This window comes from Adiantum capillus-veneris, chromosome 15 (genome assembly GCF_014529385.1).
Source record: "Adiantum capillus-veneris isolate H3 chromosome 15, ASM1452938v2, whole genome shotgun sequence".
Lineage (NCBI taxonomy): Eukaryota > Viridiplantae > Streptophyta > Polypodiopsida > Polypodiales > Pteridaceae > Adiantum > Adiantum capillus-veneris.
Window position 1 is genome coordinate 15,710,264 of NC_140945.1, and position 25,465 is coordinate 15,735,728.

A 25,465-nucleotide genomic window follows, 5' to 3' on the forward strand; every position below is an offset into this window, starting at 1 on the left:
ATCGGGTGCAGTTTTTTGGGACGGTCAAAACTGACGGATCGGGTGACCAAAAACTTACTATTTTTGGAAAATTTTCACACAAATTATTTTAATTCACTTATGGAAGCTTTATGACATTCTAAACATCATGGCATCGACAGTAACTTTTTCCATTATGATTGTTTCATGGTACAATGGTGTCCTTTTAGCTCGGGGTCGGAGACCTTACAACATCCATGGGGCTCTTGCTTGTTCAGGATCATGAAAAGCTTGAATGCATGTAAGCAACATTCTACAGATTTTATAGAGCATTGCACATGAGAGATCAGGGAGGCTTTTGTTCATGGCGCTCATTAGGGTTTTCACCATGTAGTCCTCCGTTTTGGTGGTCCCTACTCTGGAGTTGGCACTCTAGGATTATTGAGCCAAGTCGGCCTCTTCTTCTTTAATGCTTCGTGTGCCTACCATGTCCTTACCCTTGGTATAGGACAGAATGTCAGATCTTTCTGTATTGCGATAGGTGCTCTTATAAACAGATTGAGGTAACTTGAGTTCTTGTTGAGTGAGTTCTTTCTCCATTTTGGGTGGAGAGCATCTGAACCTTCTTCCTGCATATCCTTGTAAAGTCTTTCTTTGACTTGCAGTACCTCCACCTTTATCAAAGGGTAGGGTAGCGACTGCTGATGCCATTGAGCATTGATTTGGTTGGGAGTGAGCTGGGTTACATTAATTAAGTGGAGAACTCTCAACTCCCAATCCATTGCTGCTTTCCATTCAACATCTACTCCATAGACAATCTGCTCTTTTAGTGCATCTTGCTCAGCTTTAGAAAGCTGGACCATTGGTACTTGATCTTCTTTAGTGATTGATACCTGGAATTCAGAATCCCCAATCTGTCCTTCTGTTTGATGGTATGTCTATGATTGGTTGTTTGGAGGTTCCTGCCCCCTTTTGAGCTTCTGTATGTCCTTCTCTCGGGATCTAGTTAGTTCTTTTTAAATCCTCTATCTCCTTGAGCAATTGCTCGTCTCTTTGTACCCGCATTAAGGCAAGGTCTCGTCTTTGTGCATGTTCTATCTTCAACTCAAGCTCCGGATCCTTGTTTCTTTTTTCCAAAGTCTTGTAGACTTCATCTATCCCCTTGAGTGAAGCTACAACTGGGTTTTCCCTGATCTGCCTTAGGAATGCCGCTTGGTCATTGATTCTTTGCTCGGATTATTGCAATGAGGCATTGGCTACAGCTAATTGAACTTGGATCTTTTGGACTGACTGAGTAGTGATTAAAAGTGCATTGGTCACTTTTGTCAGTTGATTGTCCTTGCTTTTGCATACATCTGACAGTTTCATGAGGAGCTCCTCTAAATCTTCCATCTCTTTCTGCTGCTTGTCCTTGACAATTTGGTGTTGTTTTGATTCATTTTTTAGATCTTTAATTTGTCATTGGAGATCTTCAATGATGATCATACTATCCTCGAGCTCACCTTGTAGAGCATCTATTACCTATTTTAATTCTCAAGCTTTGGCACTGAGGCTAAGTGCTGCTGTTCGCATTTTTTTTTTGTCATTAGTTGCATCTACTTTGCATAATCATTAACTTGGATAATCACTTCATCCATTATTTCCCATTCTTTAGGTCTTACCTGAGGCTGCTTAGAAGTTCTAGCAGATTTGGCTTGGGGCTCTTTTGGTGGTGCAACGGATTCTTCTTGTGACCTTGTAGCTAGTTCAACTCATTCTTGTTGAGGCTTTGTGGCGGCCTCAACTGATTCTGCTTAGGTTTTTGTAGAAGATCCAACTTGTGGCCTTGTAGCTGGTTCAACTAAATCTTCTTGAGGCTTCATGGCTGCCTCAACTGATTTTACTTGGGTTGTTGTAGAAGGTCCAGCTTCAATATTTTTTGTTCCCTTGGACTGTTCAAAACTGGCCTCTTATTGTTGCTTCTCTTTTCCCTTTGCTTCCTCGCCTTCATTGGATTTAGCAGTTGGTGAAGGGCTTGGACTTGGAATGGGATGGTCTTCTTGCTCTGTAGTGGGTGAAGTGGGTCTTGGAGACATCTCTCCTTCTTCGATGTGGTTCACTTTGTTGTGCAGCTTCTGCTTGCCTTTGTTGCACATCCAATTCTTCTCTTGCTTTCTGTTGTGCTTCTAGAGCTTCTTGTATCTTCAAGGCCTCGGATTCTGCATACATCTGCTCAAGTAAATTCTACGGATCCTCTAAGACCTTCTTCGCGGGGTCCTTGGACCCCTGATCTTCCTCGGACTCCATGATTCCTGGTTTTCTCCTACAGCTTGGAGGCTTCTTCCATAAGACTCTTTTTCCCTCTTAAACCTGGCCCTTTTCTGCTGAGGTTCTTCTTGATGGGATGCCACTACTTTCTTCTTCATTTCTTCTCTTCTTGCCCTTGTTTCTTCATTGTCAGAGCTTTTGCTGCAATGGGCTTCAGGCGAGCTTTTTGTTGATTCCTCATCTGATTTATATATCCTTTTCTTTGTCGATCTAGTGGTTTGTAGAGAAGGTTGAGGTGATACTATCCATGTATTCTGATCTTGGACTGGCGGCAAGTTATCTGCCATTCCGATAGCATGGTATGTGATTCGTGTTAGAACTTTTGAAGAGCCCATATATGTGATCTTTCCTTGATTTTTTTGTGCTCTTGAGTGTTGTAAGCACGTATTGCGCGTTCTTAAATTTCCTGCCTTGTCATTGACTTCAACACTTGAGTGAAAGTAGTCGCAACTGCATGATTCGAAGTCGTGTATCTTGGTGGTCTCTTTGAGAGGAAATGGAAGTGTTGATGATAAAGATGAGCTAAATACTCCACTTGGCTTAGAATGAGATCAGAGAAGGTGGTGGTAGTTGTATCCTTGGTGAATGTACCTATTGTTTTCCTATCCTTGGCTCTCATTGTCATACTCTCCGTTGGCAGCTTTAGTGCCTCGGTCGCTATATCCTTGTTGATAACCACTTCAAATTTTTGGCCCTGCTGAGCCATGATTTGAGCATATCCATCTTCTTTGATTGTGGAAAACAATTCATAGGCTCTTTGGAAATCCACTCCACATGACTCTTGGTCATAGAATTTTTGAAGTCACAGTCTTCTGTTGGCTTCTTTAGTGTCTGGCCTTGTAGTTACATCATAAACTTCCTTGGGTTGAAGTTGTAACTCCATGTGGTGTCCATCTTCACTCTTGAACCTGCCGGTGAAGATTGTAGTACTATTTTCTTCAAGTTGTTCTTTGGACAGGTAGGTTTCCTTGGACAGGTGAAGATTGTAGTACTGTTTTCTTCAAGTTGTTCTTTGGACAAGTAGGTTTCCTTTGCCATTTTCACAGAGCTTGGCTTCAACTAGTATGGTGGCAATTCTTAGCTTTTCTTTCTGAGACATCCTCTTCTTTGCCTTCAAAGCCACTTGCACTGCACCTATTAGAAGAATACAGTTTCAAAGTTAGAAAATTCCATGGATTTTGCTCTGAAACGCCCTGATGTGAATTGCTGGTAAATGATGTCCATTTTGCTTCAAATCAATTTTGGAGCATGCATAGATGCACAAAAACATGTAAAGATCAAAATCATACGATCCAGGCAAAATTTACAACTAAACTAAATAATCATGATTATTTAGAGCTGGGAATTTTTTCCAAATTTTTGTATTTTTGACATCATAGGCTTGAAACATATGTAATTTAGATACTCTAAGTGAATTATGGGCTCATTTGAGTGCACAGAGTAAAAATGGCGCCAGATTTAGGCTTCAAACTCTGAAACAGTAGATATAAAGGGATTTTGGGTTTTTGTGATCCAAATGTGATCAAACTTGATTACTAGGCTTGTCACAACTTGTATTTTGGTCCCATAAGGTCAACGTTGAAATTTACACCCAATTTGATAAAAAAGCAAATAATCATGATTCTTTATCAAATTGGACATTTTCTGTTGCAAGTTGGTTCTAGACATGATGCAAAGCCTCTGTGTGATATGGGATGATTTGGATCAAAACATGTGACAATCAGCTCAAAATTTGGACAGAAGAGCCTTGAGTGAATTTTTTTGACAAAATCAAAGATTATCTTGATATTTTGAGCTCAAAGTTTACATGTGACATGAGATAGATGTGTACAAATGATAGGTAGAGTGAGAAAATAATTTTGAAGCCAAATGTGCACAAAAGTAAATAATTGCGATTATTTACATCAGTCACTTTTTTTGCATGAAAAGATAATTTGATGACATAAACATCTTTAATACATCTAAAACAAGTCCTAAATGAATTTGGTAAGGTATGGTCGTGTCGGCATCACTTCGTGTTGTTGTCGACTCCGAAATCACCGGTTTTTGTTACTACTTGGTGTGTAGAGTTGTTTGGTCACTTTTGAAGCCATGGGCTTGTCCACTACATAGTCCTGATGCTGCTCATCTAGTTTGGGCTCATTCGGAGTCATTTTGACTTCATATGTCAAATTTTAACACTTTGTAGTCTTCAAGCTGTTTCCTTCTGTTTGAGAGCTTGCCTTGACTGTTTTCTTGAAACCATCTAGGTACATTGTGTATATACCTTGTCCATAAGCTGCCGATGGAGTCAGAATCCAATTTTGTTTATGTGGCAATAACCTAGATTATTTACTTGGGACCCCCTTGACCCCTACCAAACGGTCATCTCTAATGATATGGAAGTGTCTAGGGGCATGCTACAGTTCAAGTCTCATCCAATTCGGTTGAGTTGACAGGCGGCTATGGTCATTTTTGTGTCGTAGGAGTTCATGCACAACTGGGATTCCAGGGTTTTTCCTGGGCCTAGACCTGCTATACGATCGTATAGAAATGTTGTTTGATAAGTTTAGAACTTACTCCTCATGTCTCGTGTGAGACGGCGCTGAAAATAGGCTTCTCGCTTCTATTTGTCATTTTGATTGAAAATTTTTGTGCCTGTCTACTTTGTTCTTTTGATCATTAGCATAGCTTCAGCTTCTCCATCTGAGCTCATTTGCTATTTATTATTATTTTTTGACTTATTTATTAAAAAAATCAAAGAAATTAATAAAATGCAGAAAAAAGAAAATTAAAAAATCAACAATTAAGAAAATCCATTGGAGAACACTATTTTATTACTTTTCTGTGGATTTCTTCATTTTTAAGCTCCAATATTAAGAAAAAATTATAAAAATGAGAAAAAAGGCTATTTTTGATGTATTTCCGAATAGTTTATAAACTATTTACACTCCAGAGGCGGGGTGGAATGACATCATCACTTAGGTTATAAAAGATGCCATGGCTATGCGAGCACATAATGACTTGAAAAAAGCGTGAGCATCTAAGCTATAGTGGCGTGCCCATGAAGATTCTCCCTAAAAGCAAAAGCCACTTAATTCCCTCTCCACTTGTAAAGCCACTTTATTCCCTCTCCACTTGTCAAGTCACTTTACTAAAGTGATTCCCTCTCCATTAATAACTTCGTGTGCAGGACAAGTCATCTACCTTCGAAAGGCACCTCTCTTCTTTATATAAGAAGAGCACCCCCTCAGTGTCAATTATCTCATGTGAGTGTAGGATATCTCCAAGTGTGAGCTCTAGTGATCTCTAGTAACATCTCTCAAGTCTTACCGAGCCTTGTATCGATCCCCTGCACACATAGTGTATTCCCTTTGTAATCCTTTTACTTCATAATACACAGCTTCCACCTGCAATCGCGTAGTGTGCGTATTTTGGTATCAGAGCCATCGGGGAGATGTTATCAGATAAAATTTCCCTGTTAATGATTTTTAAGGGCATTATTAGGTAATTTTGCAACATTCAACTTTTTCCTCCCTCTTCAAACATTGCACTTAATTATTGAAGTTCCCTTCCACCCCTCCTAGATGGAGTACTCCGGGATGACTGTGTGCATGGGTTGAACGGCGTGTCTCTGCATAGCCGTGGTTGGCTCTACCATGCTTTGAAGATCAATGCAATTCAAACGAGTATGCTATGTAAGAGTTGGGTCTTGAGTAGTTAACTCAAGAGTTTCCGTGGTCGAGGTTTTCTGTTGATGTTTTCTAAATAGCAAATTCTGTAATTTGTGTGCTCTTTGTCTAATTGTACCATTTGGATGCTTTGGCACATTGATTTCTTGAGCTGTAGATATCAATGATGATGGTTGTTGAGCTTTAACTCTCCATTTGTATTTTGGTTTTCCGTTGTGATGAACTGTTGTGGTTGAGTTTTTTGAGATTTAACCTTCCACTGAATCATTGGCTTTACAGTTGGTGGAGAAGATAAATACTCGTTTGGTTTCCAAACCCATTGAGTGCTAGTTTCCTTTCTCAAAGATGTTTTCTCTGAGTCTTTAGATGTGAAACTTTCTTCCGTATGGTAGATAAGTTTTTAGGCACCCAAATTTGAAACGGATTTTCCTTGATTTGTGCTTTTGGTACCCATATTTTCCTGACTCCTTGCATGATACTTGTGACATTTTATTGTCTAGAGGTTGACCTAGATTGATGACTCCCTTGTTGCTTCTGTAGGTGACCTCTTTTCCATTCCTCTTTGCTTGGTGCAATTGGAACGATGAGTTGTCCTCCTTTAGGTGATAGCTTGAGTTGATTGGTGTTGAAAGCATGACTCATCAATCTTTGAAAAGTGGCATGAGCATTAGTTAACCCAAAAGGCATAATAGGCATAACACGAAAAATGCCCCATTCAATTTGTTAAGTATGGAGCCTGATTTACCCTTGTAATTTTCTGTGGTAAAAGCGCACATTTGTAAGGCCCCCATTATGAGGAGAAGCCATCGTGCGTGAAGGAAAATCACTCACCGGAAACCAAAATTTTCACGGACAAGAATCAGGGGCAACTTTACTTTTTTTTTCCGCCAAAATATTCTTTTTCGCCGAAATATTATGGCCGGACGGCGGCCGGAAAGTGGTCGGAAAACAACCGGTCGGGTGGCCGGTGGTCGAAAGTCAATGGCCGATGGCCGGTGGTCGGAAGTCAATGGCCGGTGGCCGCTGGCCGAATTCAAAAGTGGACTTGTCTTCTCAAGGGCGGCCACACATGGGCGGATTGGAGGGTCCGATTTCAACTTATTCGCACAAGTGCGGCTATACATGGCTGTCTCTCATAAGAGAGGGCAGCCCTTTTGGCCTATAAAAGGAGGCCATTTCTACACACATTTCATAGTGTGAAGTTGATGCAACAAGGTGAGTGTGAAGCAAGGCGGGAGCTCCATTAAGGGTATAATCCCTTTGTAAACTACTTCTTGTTTTGAAGTACTAAAGCCATTGAGTGGCTGCTTTCCCGTGGACGTAGCCCACATTGGGTGAACCACGTATATCGTGTGTACTCTCTCTCTCTCTCTCTACTCTATAATCTCGTGTATATAAATCTGTCTCTCTCCATTAAGTAATCTACTCAATTATCTATTTAGCTACGTCTTATTTCCCAACAACTGGTATCAGAGCAAGGTTTGCTCGTAGCTAAATTATCTCAAGGAAAGGATTCCTTGAATTGAGTGGGAGTTATGGCGGAGGAAGGGAAGCTCAAGATTGAGAAGTTCAACGGCAAAAATTACCAACATTGGAAGATGCAGATTGAAGACTATCTCTACCAGAAGGACCTCTATTTGCCACTAGGCGGTCTTGCGAAGAAGCCCGCAACAATGGCAGATGAAGCATGGATTGTCCTTGATCGAAAGTCACTGGGAACAATCCGGTTAAGCTTGGCGTCAACAGTGGCCTTCAATGTTTCGGAGATGAAGACCACGGAGGACTTGATGAAGTCACTTGACGACTTCTACGAGAAACCATCGGCATCCAATAAGGTATTTCTTATGAAGCGCTTGTTCAATCTAAAGATGGCAGAGAATGGTTCAGTTGCAGAACACCTAAATGACTTTAACACAAACATAAGTCAACTTTGATCAGTGAAAATCAATTTCGATGACGAAGTGCGAGCTCTCCTTATACTATCATCTCTACCGGATAGTTGGGACGGCCTTGTGATGGCTGTAAGTAATTCTATCTCTGGCACAAATACTCTTAAGTTTGATGATGTTGTGGGTTTTCTCCTAAGCGAGGAAATGCGAAGGAGAAGCACAGGAGAATCATCAAGTGGTGCACTATCAGTGGAAACAAGAGGAAGGCTTAAGGAGAGGTTCAAAAACCAAAAGGGTCGTGATCGCTCAAGGCGGAGCAAGTCACGTACAAAGTCAGTTCTTGAATGTTGGAACTGCGGCAAGAAGGGCCACGTCAAGAAGGATTGCTGGTCCAAGAAGAAGAAGGAGACAGAGTCTCAAGACAACAAGCCAACATCGGAGGCCAATGTGGCAGGTAAAGTAGAGAAAGATGCTCTAATTCTCTCATTAGACAATGGTCTAATTCCTGGATAGTAGATTTCGGGGCTTCATTCCATGCGACACCACACAAGCAACATTTCCAAGACTACACCAAAGGTAATTTTGGGTATGTATACTTGGGAGATGATGAAGCCTGTGAGATTATCGGCAAAGGTACAGTTTCTGTCAAAACTGCTAACGGAAATGAATGGAAGCTTAAAGATGTTAGGAATGTTCCTTCTCTTCGCAAAAATTTGATCTCTACAGAACAATTGGCGATGAAGGTCACAACATTGCATTCGGAAACAAACGGTGGAAGATCTCAAAGGGATCTTTGGTGGTTGCCAAGGGTGAAAAAGTCGGTACACTTTACTTGTGTACTGTTAGCACGCAACCTTCAGCTTGTGTAGCAACTACAAAAGTTGACAGTGCGGTGTGGCACTACCGACTTGGGCATATGAGTGCCAAAGGAATGCAAATCCTTCAAACAAAGAAGCTTCTATCAGGTTTGAAAGAAGTGGACTTAGAGTTCTGTGAAGATTGTGTTTATGGTAAACAAAAGAGGGTAAAATTTCAAAAATCAAGAAATGAAAGAAAAAATTAAAAACTTGAGTTGGTTCATTCTGATGTTTGGGGTCCTGCAAGTACACCATCACTTGGTGGCTCATTGTACTATGTAACATTCATAGACGATGCGACTAGAAAAACATGGGTTTATGTCATGAAGAATAAATCCGATGTATTTTCCATATTTCAAAGGTGGAAAGCCTTTGTGGAGAATGAAACAGGTACCAAGGTTAAATGCCTCAGATCCGACAATGGAGGCGAATATTGCAGCCAAGCTTTTGAAAGCTTTTGTGCTAGCAATGGCATTCGGAGGCAAAGGACAACCCCAAGGACACCTCAACAAAATGGGATTTCGGAAAGGATGAACAGGACAATCATGGAACGAGCACGAAGCATGCGGCTACATGCAGGCCTACCGCTTGAGCTTTGGGCGGAAGTTGTAAGTATGTCTGTGTACTTAATCAATCGGTCACCCTCAACGGCATTGGATGGGGGAGTTCCAGAAGAGGCATGGACAGGTAAACCGGTGAATTATGCATTTCTCAAAGTGTTTGGGTGTGAGGCTTTCATGCACATAGATAGAAGCCTAAGATCAAAGTTAGACGCAAAGTCCAAAAAGTGTTTCTTCATTGGCTATGGAGAAGGAGACTTTGGGTATCGCCTATGGAATCCTGAAGATGGTAAAATCTTAAGGAGTAGGGATGTAATTTTTAATGAACAAAATATGTACAAAGATTACTTGGAAAGAAAACAAACAAAAGAAACAGGTGATGAGTACATGGAGCTTGAGGACGCTGAAGACTCAAGGAGTGCAAACGGTGACAATGTGCAACAACGTCAACCAAATGAGGAGCCTCAACCTATTCCCCGAAGATCTACAAGAGCAAGTAGACCTCCAGAAAGGTTTGTTCCTTCCTTCAACCATCTCTTGATCTCAGATTCTGGAGAGCCGGAATCATATGAAGAAGCTATGCAACATGAATCCAAAGAAGAATGGACGAAGAGCATGCAAGTGGAGATGGACTCACTACATTGCAACCAAACATAGGAGTTGGTTGAGTTGCCTAAAGGTAAGCGGGCACTTCAAAACAAATGGGTGTACAAGCTAAAGGAAGAAGAAGGTGGGAAGAAAAGGTACAAGTCTAGGCTTGTGGTAAAAGGTTTTTCTCAAAAGAAAGGTATTGACTTCAATGAAATATTTTCTCCTGTTGTAAAAATGAACTCAATTAGGCTTGTCTTAAGCCTTGTGGCTTCTCATGATCTAAATCTCGAGCAAATGGATGTAAATACGGCATTCCCTCACGGTGACTTAGAGGAGGAAATCTACATGCTTCAACCAAAGGGGTATGAAGTAAAAGGTAAGGAGAAAATGGTTTGCAGATTAAAGAAGAGCTTGTATGGTTTAAAGCAAGCATCAAGACAATGATACTTGAAGTTTGATCGATGGATGTTGGATCATGGATTCACAAGATGCAACTCGGATCACTGCGTCTACACAGAGAATTTGGGAGATGGGAAATTCATCATTCTAATGTTGTATGTTGATGACATGTTGATTGCAAGTGCTAACATGCAGGACATCAAAGACGTAAAAGAGGAGTTGTCCAAATCTTTTTCAATGAAAGATTTAGGTGCTGCAAAGAAGATACTTGGTATGAAAATATCAAGGGACAGGACGAAGAAGACAATAAAGCTATCTCAAGAAGATTACATTAAGAAGGTACTAGAAAGGTTTGCAATGCAAAATGCAAAACCAGTTTCTACACCTTTGGCTGATCATTTTAAACTAACGAAGGATATGTGTCCAAAGACACAAGAGGAGATAGCCTATATGTCTAAAGTTCCATATGCTGCAGCAGTAGGTTCTTTAATGTATGCTATGGTCTGGACAAGGCCAGACATTGCACATGCAGTGGGAGTTGTGAGTAGGTTCATGGACAACCCAGGTAAAGAGCATTGGCAAGCTGTGAAGTGGATACTTAGGTATCTAAAAGGGACAACAACAAATGCTTTGTATTTTGGAGGAACTGATATTTTTCTAGAAGGGTATGCTGATGCAGATATGACAGGTGACAAAGATACTCGAAAGAGCACTACTGGCTATGTGTTCACGGTTGGAGGCACAACAGTAAGCTGGGCTTCAAAGCTGCAGAAAGTGGTTTCACTTTCTACCACGGAAGCAGAGTATGTAGCAATGACGGAGGCAAGCAAAGAAATTATGTGGCTTCACAGATTCTTAGAAGAGCTTGGATTCAAACAAGACAATTGTGTCTTGTACAGTGATAGCCAAAGCGCTATCCATCTTGCGAAGAACTCAGCCTTTCATTCAAGGACAAAGCACATTGAGGTGAGATATCACTTCATACGCACTCTTTTGGAAGAGGGACAACTAAAGCTAGGAAAGGTGCATACAAGTGAAAATCCTGCAGACATGTTTACAAAGGTGGTCAACAAGGAGAAGTTGAGCTTTTGCTCATCTTCAATCGGCATTCAAGGATAAGAAGCCAGAATGGAAAGCAGTCACAGGTTTGGTTTGGAGACCAGTCTCCAAGTGGGAGCCTGATTTACCCTTGTAATTTTCTATGGTAAAAGCGCACATTTGTAAGGCCCCCATTATGAGGAGAAGCCATCGTGCGTGAAGAAAAATCACTCACCGGAAACCAAAATTTTCACGGACAAGAATCAGGGGCAACTTTACTTTTTTTTTTCCGCCGGAATATTCTTTTCCGCCGGAATATTATGGCCGGACGGCGGCCGGAAAGTGGTCGGAAAACAACCGGTCGGTTGGCCGGTGGCCGGTAGTCAATGGCCGATGGCCGGTGGTCGGAAGTCAATGGCCGGTGGCCGGTGGCCGAATTCAAAAGCGGACTTGTCTTCTCAAGGGCGGCCACACATGGGCGGATTGGAGGGTCCGATTTGGACTTATTCGCACAAGGGCGGCTACACATGGCTGTCTCTCATAAGAGAGGGTAGCCCTTTTGGCCTATAAAAGGAGGCCATTTCTACACACATTTCATAGTGTGAAGTTGATGCAACAAGGTGAGTGTGAGGTGGTGAGAGTGAAGCAAGGCGGGAGCTCCATTAAGGGTATAATCCCTTTGTAAACTACTTCTTGTTTTGAAGTACTAAAGCCATTGAGTGGCTGCTTTCCCGTGGACGTAGCCCACATTGGGTGAACCACGTATATCGTGTGTACTCTCTCTCTCTCTCTCTACTCTATAATCTCGTGTATATAAATCTGTCTCTCTCCATTAAGTAATCTACTCAATTATCTATTTAGCTACGTCTTATTTCCTAACACAGTTGTTGCAAAGGCAGTTTTATCCTGATCCAAAGATCAGCCAAAAGTTGATTGTAGCCTGAAAAGCCATCTAAAAAGCTGTAAGCTTCTTTTCCTGCTGTAACTCGTTCTAAAAAATGATGGGTGATTGGAAGAGGGTAGTTGTCTCTAATGGTGGTTGCATTCACTTTTTTGAAAGTGACACACACTCTTATTTTTCCATTTTCTTGAGTACTACCACAATTGGAGACACCCAATCTATGTGTTCAATTTCGTAAATGAATTCGGCTTCCTTGAGCTTTTCTATCTCTTCTTTGATCTTTATGGAAAATGTTTCATTATAAGTATATGGCCTTTGTCTACTTGGTTTCACATCATCTCTCGTAGATATTGTCATAATAACTAATGTCTAATTCTCCTAAATGATTTTATCATGTTAAATTGATTATTTAATATGGGGAAGTACCAGGGGAGAAAAAGTTAGAATATTGGTTAGGTTGGCAGACAGGTCACAATAGGGATCTAAAGGAGGGAAAATCGGGATCCAAAGGGAGACCATCTGCAAAAGAGCAATGTGCATCAATGGGCTTCGAAGACCCTAAGTTTCAACCCATTAAGACTTCCAAAATGCTAAGGCTTCAAAATTAAATCAATACTCAATGGTCAAGCCTTAGGGAAAATTTGGATGCTTGTGGGAAGACTCAAAAGTCTTTCCACATCCCTATCAAGGAGGGGGCGAGCCATATTAGTAGGGGATGAGAAAGAACACACACACACACACACACACACACACACACACACACACACACACACACACAGACTCACTCACTCTTCCAAGCCCCCTTTACACAAAGGGCATAATGGACACATGTCAGCTTCCTAGCCCAATTGCCCGCAAGGTGCATTCAAATCCTATTGGATGGCCATAGAGGTGGACCAATGAGAATTAGGCTATAGTAAATTTAGTTTAATTCATTTAAAAAAACTTGATAAAATAACCAATAGAAATTAGGCTCTCTAGAAGACTATTGGACAGTCTCCCAATGGGTCCAATGAGCATTCAGCAGCCTAGTGGCTTGACCGATTCTTATTGGCAAGAAGACTAAGAGGTCCAATGAGAGTTTAATTGAATTATTTAAATACCTAAAGCTCTCACAAAAGGGGAAAGGGAGACACATGTCACAAGGCTATCACTTATGCTTCTTAATTGTCATTGGCTAAGCTTTGCAGGGGCCAATAGGATGCCAGCATGCTCAAATAGCAAGAGGGGTCGATCAAGAGAAAGAGGGGGCTGATTTTTGCAAGGCATTATCACACTCACACTCACACAATCTCATATGTGAAGTGAAGAAGACTATCTCCTTCTCAAGCTTTAATGGAAAGCTCATCATCTACTCCAAGCTTGTGAAAAGGGAGGCTTACACCAGAAACTCTTGGCTTTGTGATGCAAATCCAACCAAGAGCCAAGCTCCAATGCATGCTCATCTCCTCTACCATGCTAATTAGTAAGCTATGCTAAGCTATTAAGAGTGATTATGTGAGGAGACATATTTCTTTCTTTAAGAATACTCCTTCCTCTCGATCTACTCTCATACCCCGCTAGCTCTCACCATCTTTGAAGGTGTGTGAGGTCTTGGGTCTGAGACCATGAGGGAATTGATGTGGTGTTTTCAAGTGTAAACTTGGTGCTTGAAGCTTCCATCCTTATTGCGCTAGCAAGTTATAGAAGGAACACAATGTTTGTATTGTAAAATGTCTCCCTTGATGGGGGAAACCTGTAGTACAAAGTTTTTTGGAGGGGGGACCGGCTCCATGTAAATCCGGTCCTCAACTGTTGTCAATAGCTTAATTTCTCTCTCTTTTTGAAGTATTGTTCATGTCTATCTAACTAGGTGTTATGCTTTTGTTGCTCTCTCCATCCAAGCACTCTTTCTATGCTCATTAGGAATCTATTCTTAAGGAAATGCTCACTATGTCTATGTTGTTTTCTGCTACACACAAGTTACTAGACCATTAAAATGTTACATTGGTATCAGAGCATAAGGTTTCTCTTTTTGTGCTCAAGAAGAGAGGTCCTCAAGATGACTATAAATGGTTGGTATTATTAATTGCAATTGAGTAAGTAGAATAGGGATTTTTCAGCCTTGATGTGTGCCTGCTTCGTGCAGATAATGGGGCATCACCATCAAGAGCTATGGTCTTAATAGTGGAGTCCTACGGGGCTTGCCTACGGCTTAACCACTATTGAGATATTAGAAGCTTGACAGGAGCCGATACTGTTTTGGTGGTGAAAGACCCTCTCTTCTATTCCTTGCAATTAATGATATTCGAGCCACAGGTACAGGAGCTTGAGTGAGTTTCTAAAGGGTTTAAGAGGAGCATTAACTAGGACTTGAAGTGCTAAAGTACACCTAAAAAAATTTACACCTAAAATTTGTTAGAATGGCTGAAAATAGTAAAGAGAGTGAAATTAATGTTGATAGTTTTGATTTTGCTAATGAACAGGCTACTAATGATGCCCCTATGCTTGTTAATTATCTTGTTACTAGGCTTCAACAAGCCATGGGCAATCCATCCCTCCAAAGTGAAGTGCAATGATAGCTACATGCTCATAGGATTCTCCAAACTCCCCACCAAGAAGAGAGAGTACCTAGGAAGCCTCCTAGTGAGACTTCCAAAAGAGGCCTCTCTCCGATAAGGGAAGAAGAGGATCCATACAAAGGGCTCAAAAATTTACTACTTGATGACGCATCTACTTCTCAAAGGAGAACTCAAGTTTCAATGGTAGAGCCCCCACCGAAAGAACAAGAAAGAACTGAGTCTCTTGCCACCTCGACAGAGATGGCTCGATGAAGACGGCAGGCAAAATGCTCTTCAACACCCCCCTAAACGGAGAAGACCATCGCACACTTCTCTACACCATAATTCAAAGAGGGATGACATAAAACAAGAGAAGAAAGAAGTGAGAACGAGGTCACCCTCTTATCCATCTTCTTCATCCTCTTCCTCTTATGAAGAAAGTGATGGTGCACACAAGGAGGAACAAGGGAAAAAAAGGCGAGAAAGAGGTCACCCTCTTCTCCATCCTCCTCAAATTCTTCCTCTTTTGAAGAAAGTGATGGTGCAGCTTTTGAACCACCAAAAAGAAAAGGCCATAGGAAATCCTATGCTGCATGGAAGAGGTCATCCAAGCTCAAAAAGTTCAACGAGGGAGGAAAGAACGTTTCTTTCCTTACCTATGATGGCACCTTTGGTGCTACAGACAAAGAGCATCCCATGCCCTCCACATCCAATTTCTTTCCATTTCTCTGTTTGCTTATTGTTTCTAGTATGTTTGTTTGATGAAAAACCCAATTCAATATATCAAAGTTCTCAGTGGGCACCTGAAACGATAACTTTGAACTTTTTACAATGCACGTTCGAAAGCATTTAACTGAAACATAATGATAAATTATCTTAAACATAACTTCTACAAACCTTGAACGTCGCAAGAAGCAAAATGTTGTGCTTAGATTGCACACTAAAATTTCGAGGATCATCTGGTCCAATGCTTGCATCCAGAGCTCTATTCATAAGTGTGATTGTGACTCGCTCAACCTTTGTCTCCTTTACGACCTCGCACTCATCTAGCTTGATGACAAACTTCATGATGCCATTGCACTCTTCAGCAGTGACATTGAGCAGCTGCACAATGTATGAGTGCAGCGCGATGATATCATAAAAAATACTGTTATAATTGTCATAGACCATTTCTTCTCCTTTAGGCAATCTATATGTCGATTCAATATGGAAAGGACATCCTAGATTTTGAAGCAACTCCTCATTGACTTCCCGTCTTGTTTTTTGAATAGAGAAAGGGTTTGGAAGAAGGGTGTGCTTGATGCGGAACTTTTTGACCTGTCTTTGCATAGACTTGAGTAAGAGGAGTTAAGAATCAAAACCCTTTTCTAGTGGAACAACACTGCAAATGATGCAAAACCCTTTTCTAGTGAAACGACACTGCAAATGATGCTACATACTTGAAAATGGCAGCATATCGCTATTGGATATACCAGCTTCATCCAAAATTGATTGAACGTTGTCGTGCTGTGACACGTACATAGTGGGAACACATGCTAAAAGATCTATCTTGTAACTTTTTAGATACATAATTATATTTCCTATAATGTACATATGCATATGTAAGTATAACAATAAGATTTCTATCTCATCCTATTATTTATCTCAAGGGTAACGTATTCTTACTTTACCATAAAAAAGTAATATGGGAAAAGCGTCAATAGCTCCGCCTCTTTAACTTGGGGCCAAAAGCATTGATTCTTTCTTTCTACCATCTCATTATTATCTCACACCCTATCTAGATCCTATATCTAGGGTAATTTCCAATCTATATATATTCTATGTATTTTTCATATTTTTTCTTATATTTCTTTTTAAATAGCTACAAGGAGGGAATCAAATCCTAGTGGGACACTAGGTGGCACGATTTCAAAGATACACTTATTTTAATGCATTATTGCAAGCATGATTACAAAACTTTGTCAAGGAGCAATGTCATGCTTTCATATGGCATGAGGTGTCCATTGGAATCAAATAAAAGTACAGGCTAAGGGGACCACAAGAAGACTTTTGCTGCCAAAACTGTATCCTATTTTGATGATTTTTTTACACAAGGTTCCAATCCGAATTGGAAAATGCATATTAAAAGGAAGTCGTAGGTAATGAGCTGAAGTTTCTGCCCATATTTTTACTTTTTTTATTTTGAGCCACGATTGAGGAGATATGATCAAAATACTGGACCTCAGTCCGCCCACATCATGCAGGGAGAGCTCATTTTCAACTTTTCCAATTTCTGTTCACATTGGCTTCTCTCTTCTTGTGTAAACCCTTGGGGGTTCCCTTCACCTATAAAAGGGGACCTCTTCTTCCTTGAAAACCACTCAAGCATTCAAGCCATTGATGAGAGGAATTCATGAGGGAGTGAGTAGTAATGCCAAATTGTACTTAGCCATTAACATAAGCCTAAGCCTACACTTTCTCATAGAGGAAGACTAGCCATTCTTGCATGCTATCCTTGGAAGATCAAATATAATCAAAGAAGGTCTTGGACTTGGCGTATCAATCAATGTTGAACTCTCCCCTCTTCTTCTCTCTCCATCAATAATGGTGCCGAAGGGTTTGTCAAGTAAGATGCGTTCGACATTGATGTTTTCTTGATTTCTTGTTGTTTTATTTTTCATCTCTAATCCAACACACACACACACATATATATATATATATAATCTCATCTCCTTAACCAAACCTATCTCTCTCACTCTTAGTAATTCATCCTCTCTACAAATTTTACGTTCTCCTTGCTACATGTACATCTCTCCCCGCAGTATCCTTATTGCCTACGGGCAAGAATAGGGCTTGGGAGGGAAACTCTCTTCTCTTCTCTTCCCTTCTCTTCTCTCATATCAACATTTTTCACAGACTAGAGTTATCCTAGATGAATAATCCACATGATGATAATTTCTATCGCTTTCACTTTGTACGATCTATTAGAATTAACGTATGGATTAGCCATAAAATACACTTTCAACAACGTATAGTGTTTCTCTTTGGCCCAAAAAGGCTCAATGAAATACTTCTATCACCGGATCCCATCATACTACCTCTCATAGACTATAACTTTTCTTTTGATGTAAGCGTAGTTATCTTGTCATGAACCAAGAGGATTTGTACACACAATTAATCCCAATCACTAGGAAAAATATATATATTATGGTAAGCACAAAACTACAATTCCAAAGAACAATTCGTAGCTTATTTGGTCAGCCAAGATTGAATGCCATTAACTCATCTATTAACCTTTTCATATTACCCATGATACGATATGACCATAGCCTTGATGTTTTCATCTTTGTGTTGTTTTGAAACTCTCTTTTGTGTTCTTTCTTTGTGTGTGTGAGTGCAAGAGAGAAAGAGTGGGGCTTCTTTGATTGCAGTTCCTTCCAAACCCTAGTCTTCATAGCATCTATGATTTAACTCCTTCATATAATTTTGAAGTTCTCTCACAAACTCTCACAGCCAAAATCCCGGTGCTTTCTTGGCAAGACCGCAAATTTCTCGACATATTTTTGGTGAACGCGATGCGAAACTGCCAGGGTGAGAGTTTGTGGGTAACCATGGGTGATCATGTTGAGCAACAGGGTATGCATTTTGACCCAATAACAATGCAAATGTTTGAAGCATTTGCAATGTTCATGCAACAACAACATGCCACTGAAAGAAGGGAGATTTCAGCAATGAAGGCCATACAAGCAGTCGTCAATAGAATGGATCAGTTCAATGGCAAAGATGTAACCAAGTACTTACGCGAGTATGTGAAGGAGATGGAGCTGCATCGCGTGTCAGAAGGTGAGATGATTCAAAGCTTTGAGCGAGTTGTTGCTCTAGAAATTAGAGAACATGTTAGGAGATGGGCATGGGAGAAACTGGGAAGAACTCAAAGTAGCTTTGAAGGAGGAATATTTCATGGAGGACTGTGAGAGAGTAACCAAAAGGACATTCTTAGAACGGGTAGTCAACCCAAAGCAAGGACTATCAATAACAGAGCTACTTAGGGAATTGAGCGGCGCTATGCACAACTCACTAGGACAGAAAGGGCCACATGACTAGATGCAGAGAAGACAAATCTTTTCTTACAAGCTGCAGGTAAAGAGTTTCAAGAAAATTTGGAGCTCCTTCTTGAAGATAAAGATGCTGAGCAAGAACTAAAGACCGATTGGAATGAGGTTGAAGGTGCTGTCTCACTACTTGCCAAACGACAAAGAACAAGGGACAAGATGGTAGTAAACACTACAAGTCCTTCCACCTCAACTCCTCACAAAATTGTAAAGCCTGCTTTTATCGCTCCAAAGTTTGATGAGTCCATACTGGATGAGCTTGTGAAGGGAATGCGTGACTTGAAGGTGAAGCTTGCAAAGCTTGAAGAAAAAGGCCAACCATCAGGGCCACTTTCTAGGCAAAGACAACAGCCCAAAGAAGGGTTTGTTAATAGATGTATTTGGTGTGATAGTACACACCATGTAAGAAGGGATTGTGATGATTTTAGTGATGCTTTGTCAAAAGATGTTGTCTTTTTTAAGGATGGTAAAATCCACTTAAGAGAGACAGGTCTACCCTTGAGAACTAACTTTGGCAAGGGGGGAATGCAAACCTTAGTTGAAGATATGGCAACTAACCGTGCTAGCTATTCAATTGAGGCAGCTACTTATTATGGAGTAAAAATTGATCATTTTTGTGATGAAGAGGTGAGTGACCATCATGGTCAAATTTGGCCAAATGTCATGCAATTAGCTAAAAAGGGAAAGCTTACAAAAGCGATTCTACATGAAGCAGGTGATTTCATACTTTTAGAAACAGGATGGAATGATCCAGTGGACTCATTGTCAGTGCATGCCTACATTACAAAATGCCAACAAAATGAGGCAATTGTAGAAGAGAAGCGCAGACGTGAGAATGCCGATGCAGGACAATCAAAAAGAGCTTCTAGAAGTGGGGGAAAAAGCGACTCAATGCCTTCTCAAACACCATCAACACAAGGAGCATCTCCACCTGAAGTACTCATGGAGGAGTCTACAACAAGAAAGAAGAAAGAGCCAACAAAAGGTAAGACAAAAGGCCCAACTTATAAACTATAATCTGATATTGAGGTTGCTACAGATTTAAAGAAAGTCTTGGAGGAAAAGATCTTGAATAGCAAGATTGAGTTTACTCTGGGAGAAGTTCTTGGCATTGCAAAGCGTGAATTCCATGAGGAGATCATTGACATCATCAAGAGGAAGAGGCAAACTCTTGCTGAGGTTGCTCGTCCACAGGTTGACAGAGAAACCTTGAAGACACAAGGGATGCAGTTGCAAAATAAGGAGGATGATGGAGCTGTGGTAGGATGCTACCAATCTAGTGGGAGAGTGAAGCAAGTGCATTTCTCAAATGATGATGAAGAAGTTGAAGCTATTCCTAGGAGTTACTATTTACGAAGTCACTGGGCAAGGGCTACTATAGAAACTTTGGTCAAGGTAGGTGATCTTGAAGAGCCATTTGTTGCCTTGATTGACCATGGTTCAGAAATAAACATAATGTCAAACAGTCTCTACAACAAGTGCAAATGGCCGATGGACACAGATCATGGCTGGATGGTAAAAGTGGCAAACAATTCATCTGGTGAATTGTATGCAGCATGTCTAGGTGTGAAGGTGACAATAGGTGATGTAAAGATTGACCAAAACTTCTTTGTACAGGATACATCTTCATATCATCTCATCCTTGGACAACCCTACATTGTGGAAGTTCGAATGGAAACAAAGGTAATGGATGATGGTTCAACATATGCTAGGATACGTAGCAAAGATGGTAAAGGAGCTGTCCAATTTCTCACAATTTGTGTAAACCATGAAAGAAATGGTGACAACCTCAGAGAACATCCTCTACCAAAGGTGAGCAAAGCGTTTCATGATCATAGAGAATTGATGGGTTTTGGCCAAGTACCATTGTAAAGCGGGATTGCAGTGGTACAGAAAGAAAAAGGGTCTCGCCTGATCCAAAAATAGGTGAAACTTTCTCAACGAGCTCCTTGGTAACAAGGAATGGATCAGTATGTTTTACAAAACTTGAATATTTGAAGAGATGTGAGAGGCAATATGTGCATAATGTACAAATAGGCATGAAAAAGAGTGGGTTGCTAGAGCCTACTGAAAATGTTTTGGGTTTGTTTGAACAAGTTTCTTTTGTAGATACTATGGGTGATCTTGATGTTATAATGGGGTCTAGCTTGCATCTTGAAAATGAAGTTGTGGAAGTTTGCTCTATGGAAATGTATCAAGTAATAGAAGCCTTTAAAGAAAGCCAAATAGTTGGCCCAGAAGTCCATGTTGAAACTAAATACAAGAGTGTAGCAAAGAAGGTGAAACCAGTAGCTTCACCCTTACCACCCAACAACAACAGGGAAAAGATTGAGTAGGCTTCTTTACAACCAAGTTTGAGGAATCCTAAAAAGATCAGGCATAGCTTCACAAAGGAGTCTTTTAAAGAGTTGCAGATTGGTTGCGAGGAGTTTCTAACACAGGAGGAGACAAAGTGCTTCAAAGAAATGCTTTCAAAGCATGGTAAGGTTTTTGCATTTGAGCCACATGAGATAGGATGTGTTGATCCTTCTATTGTAGCTCCTATGGTAATTTTCACAATACCTCATGTGCCTTGGAATCTACGACCTATTCCGGTTCCAAAGGCTCATTTGCCAAAGTTAATAGAGCTACTGAATGAGAAAATCAAAATGGGAATCTTGGAGCCTTCTTGTGCTCCATACTCAAACAGGTGGTTCACAGTTCCAAAGAAGAATGGTTCTTTAAAATATGCAACCAGTGAACAAGGTGACAATTAGAAATGTAGGTACAGGTCCAATTGTGGATGAGTTTGCAGAGGCGTTTACAGGGAGGGCAATCTACTCAATGGGGGATCTCTACTCAGGGTATGATCAATTTCAGCTTGCAATCGAAAGCAGAGACTTGACAACCATGAGAACACCTTTGGGTTTGGTAAGGATGTGTACCTTGCCACAGGGAGCAACCAACTCGGTTGCACATACGATGAATGGGATGAATAAGGTCTTACATGACTTTATTCCTCAAATCACAATGCCTTTCATTGATGATTTGCCTATCAAAGGATGTGAAGAAAGTGACAAAGATGAAGCTTTGGATCTCAAGGGATGTCGCAGGTTTGTGCTAAATCACATAAATGATTGTAATAAAATTTTATCTAGGTTGGAAGAAGTAAATCTTACATTGTTAGGGAAAAAGTCTATGTTTGGTGTCAATGAAGTGCTCATTGTGGGGCACATGTGCGGGCCATATGGTAGGAAACCTTGTCCAACAAAGGTAGATGCCATCCAAAGAATGAAAGAAACGTGCACTAGCATCACTGAGGTTAGAAGGTTTCTGGGAGCATGTGTCTTCTATGTTATTTGGATTCCACATTATGCACATGTAGTTGATCCTCTTTATCAGCTGCTTAGAAAGAATCAAAAGTTTAAATGGACAGAAGCACATGTAAAATCCATGAAAAAGCTAAAGGAGTTGCTCCAGCCAGCAACGACTTTGAGAAAGGTGGACTATGAGTGTCAAAGGCCAGTAATTGTGACAGTAGACACCAGTCCTATAGGGATTGGAGGGGCAATAGGGCAAGATGACAAAGAAGGACACAGCTATGTGGTAAGATTAAAAGCAAAGGTACTAAGTGCTCGCCAAAGAAACTATCCACAGATAAAGAGAGAGTTATGGGGTATGGTTACAGCCTTGAAAAGTGGGAAAGAGTACCTAATTGGTGCATGTGTGGTTGTAGAAACAAATTGTCTACCACTTCTCGGGATGATTACAAGTTGCTCAACGCCAGACATTGCTATGTTGCGATGGATTGCCTACATTAAGTCCTTAAATCCCGAGTTTAAGCACATTGCAGGTAAAGACAATACAGTGGCAGATATGCTATCAAGGGCAAGGTATGAAGATGAGTCACAAATGATTGATGAGGGAGATGATGTAGGCACAAAGTTCTATTCTATCTCTCATGTCAAAGGTAACAATGTGTGCATGACTAATTCACTTGAATTGTTCTTGAAAGATCTTTATGAAGGTGATTGGATTTCTATTGGAAGCTACTTGAGTACTCTAACAAAATAGGATGATTGGTCTGAACAAGAATTCAAGAGGATACGCAGGAAAGCATATGGGTACTTTTTAAGGGATGGTTACTTGTGGAAGCATCCTAAACAAAAGGGTGCTACACCACAACGGGTTATATGTAAAAAAGAGACTCAAGTAAAGCTCATGCAAGAGTTTCATGAGAGTCTATGGGCTGGACATAGGGGTGTATGGGCAACCTTCTCCAAGTTGAAAGAAAAATACTGGTGGAAGGGTATGTATAAAGATGTATCTCAGTTTGTAGACTCATGTGTAACTTGTCAAATGTATTCAAATGTTCGACATCGTGATGTATTACACCCTACATATCCACTAGCCATGCACTATAAATGGGTTGTGGATCTAGTCACAATGCCTTTAGGACTCTGACAGATGAGATACTTGGTTCTTGCACGAGAGGACCTAACTAATCAAGTTGAAGGAAGAACATTAAGAGCTAAAACCACAGAAGCTGTGTGCAAATTTCTTCTTGATGAGGTGATTTGCCGTTATGGTTGTGTGGGAAAAATCACTGCAGATCGAGGTGAACTGGATGCCGAAGAAGCAAGGGAGTTCTTTTCTAGATTAGGAATCAAGCTTTCTCTTACTACAGCTTACAACCCTGAAGGCAATGGAAAGAGTGAAAGAGGGCATCCTCCTATCATCAAAGCTTTGGCCAAGGCTTGCGAAGGAAGAGTTGGTGAGTGGCCAAAATTGTTACCATATGCTTTATGGGCTGATCGTACAACACATAGCTCAGTAACTGGCTACATGTCTGCGGAGCTAATGTATGGTCAAAAGCCAGTGATGCCGATTGAAGATACAATTCCCACATGGAATGTACTACCTTGGCAAGAGGGGCTTAGCAGGGAAGATCTCCTTGCACTGCGTATAAGGCAGCTAGAGAGAAGACCTGGAGACATTGAAACTGCAAAAGAACAACTCAAAAATGCAAGGTTGAAAAACAAGGACTACTTTGATAAGCGACATCGACTCAGGAGCAAAGCAATTGACAAAGGTGACTGGGTTTTAGTGTATGACAGTAGCCTTGATAACCAGCACACAGTCATGCGTAAGTTCTCAAAAAGATGGTTTGGACCGTATGTTGTAAAGCATGTGCATGAAAATGCTATTTACAGCCCGCAGTATCCTTATTGCTACGGGCAAGAATAGGGCTTGGGAGGGAAACTCTCTTCTCTTCTCTTCCCTTCTCTTCTCTCATATCAACATTTTTCACATACTAGAGTTATCCTAGATGAATAATCCACATGATGATAATTTCTATCGCTTTCACTCTGTACGATCTATTAGAATTAACGTATGGATTAGCCGTAAAATACACTTTCAACAACGTATAGTGTTTCTCTTTGGCCCAGAAAGGATCAATGAAATACTTCTATCACCGGATCCCATCATACTACATCTCATAGACTATAACTTTTCTTTTGATGTAAGCGTAGTTATCTTGCTATGAACCAAGAGGATTTGTACACACAATTAATCCCAATCACTAGAAAAAATATATATATTATGGTAAGCACAAAACTACAATTTCAAAGAACAATTCGTAGCCTATTTGGTCAGCCAAGATTGAATGCCATTAACTCATCTATTAACCTTTTCATATTACCCATGATACTATATGACCATAGCCTTGGTGTTTTCATCTTTGTGTTGTTTTGACACTCTCTTTTGTGTTCTTTCTTTGTGTGTGTGAGTGCAAGAGAGAAAGAGTGGGGCTTCTTTGATTGCACTTCCTTCCAAACCCTAGTCTTCATGGCATCTATGATTTAACTCCTTCATATAGTTTTGGAGTTCTCTCACAAACTCTCACAACCAAAAGCCCGGTGCTTTCCTGGCAAGACCGCAAATTTCTCGACAACGTCCCGTGCAGGGAGTTGGTCCTCCTTTAAAAGGCTTTCAAGCTGTTTAGTAACGATCTTATGATAGCGTTTATCATTCAAGAGGCCAACTATATTTTTGCTATTCAATATGAGCCCGTAATGGGCCGAGGAGGTGGTTGTGCTATGCTCATCTTCCTTGTTAGAGTGAAGAAAAGATCTACGCAAGCATGTTAGCAATAAAGATATGTGAGATTTTATGAATATAAACCTAGGAAGGATAGATGCACTCACTTGATGGCTTGCACTCTTTTCTTAATTCCTCCCGAGCCAACTTTCAAGTCCTCGATGTCTCTTAGTTTTCTTTCTCTTTGACAAAGACCTAGCACTGTTTTTTTTTTCTCTGAGTTGTTGTGTAAGCTCCTTGATGGTCTCCTTGCTACCTTCAACTTGTTGAGCACATTACACGACTTTCTGGTGTAAGCAAACATTCTCGCTGTATACAATATCTCTCTCTTGTTGCAGAACGTCATTTCTTGTAGCCAACTGCTTAGTGTAGCCATACAAGCCAATGTGGCCATCTCCGACATAGTTCACTAAGGATGTAATATCCTTAAAAGGTGGAGTGGAGTTTGTGACAGGATGCTTTGGATACATTCTATCGTCCAACCAAAGGTCCACATTTTTCATGCCCTATGAGATTAAGTTCTCTTTTGAAGCTTCAGAAAGAGTCTGCTGTTTGTTTTTCTTGTAGAGGGGTTCATACTCT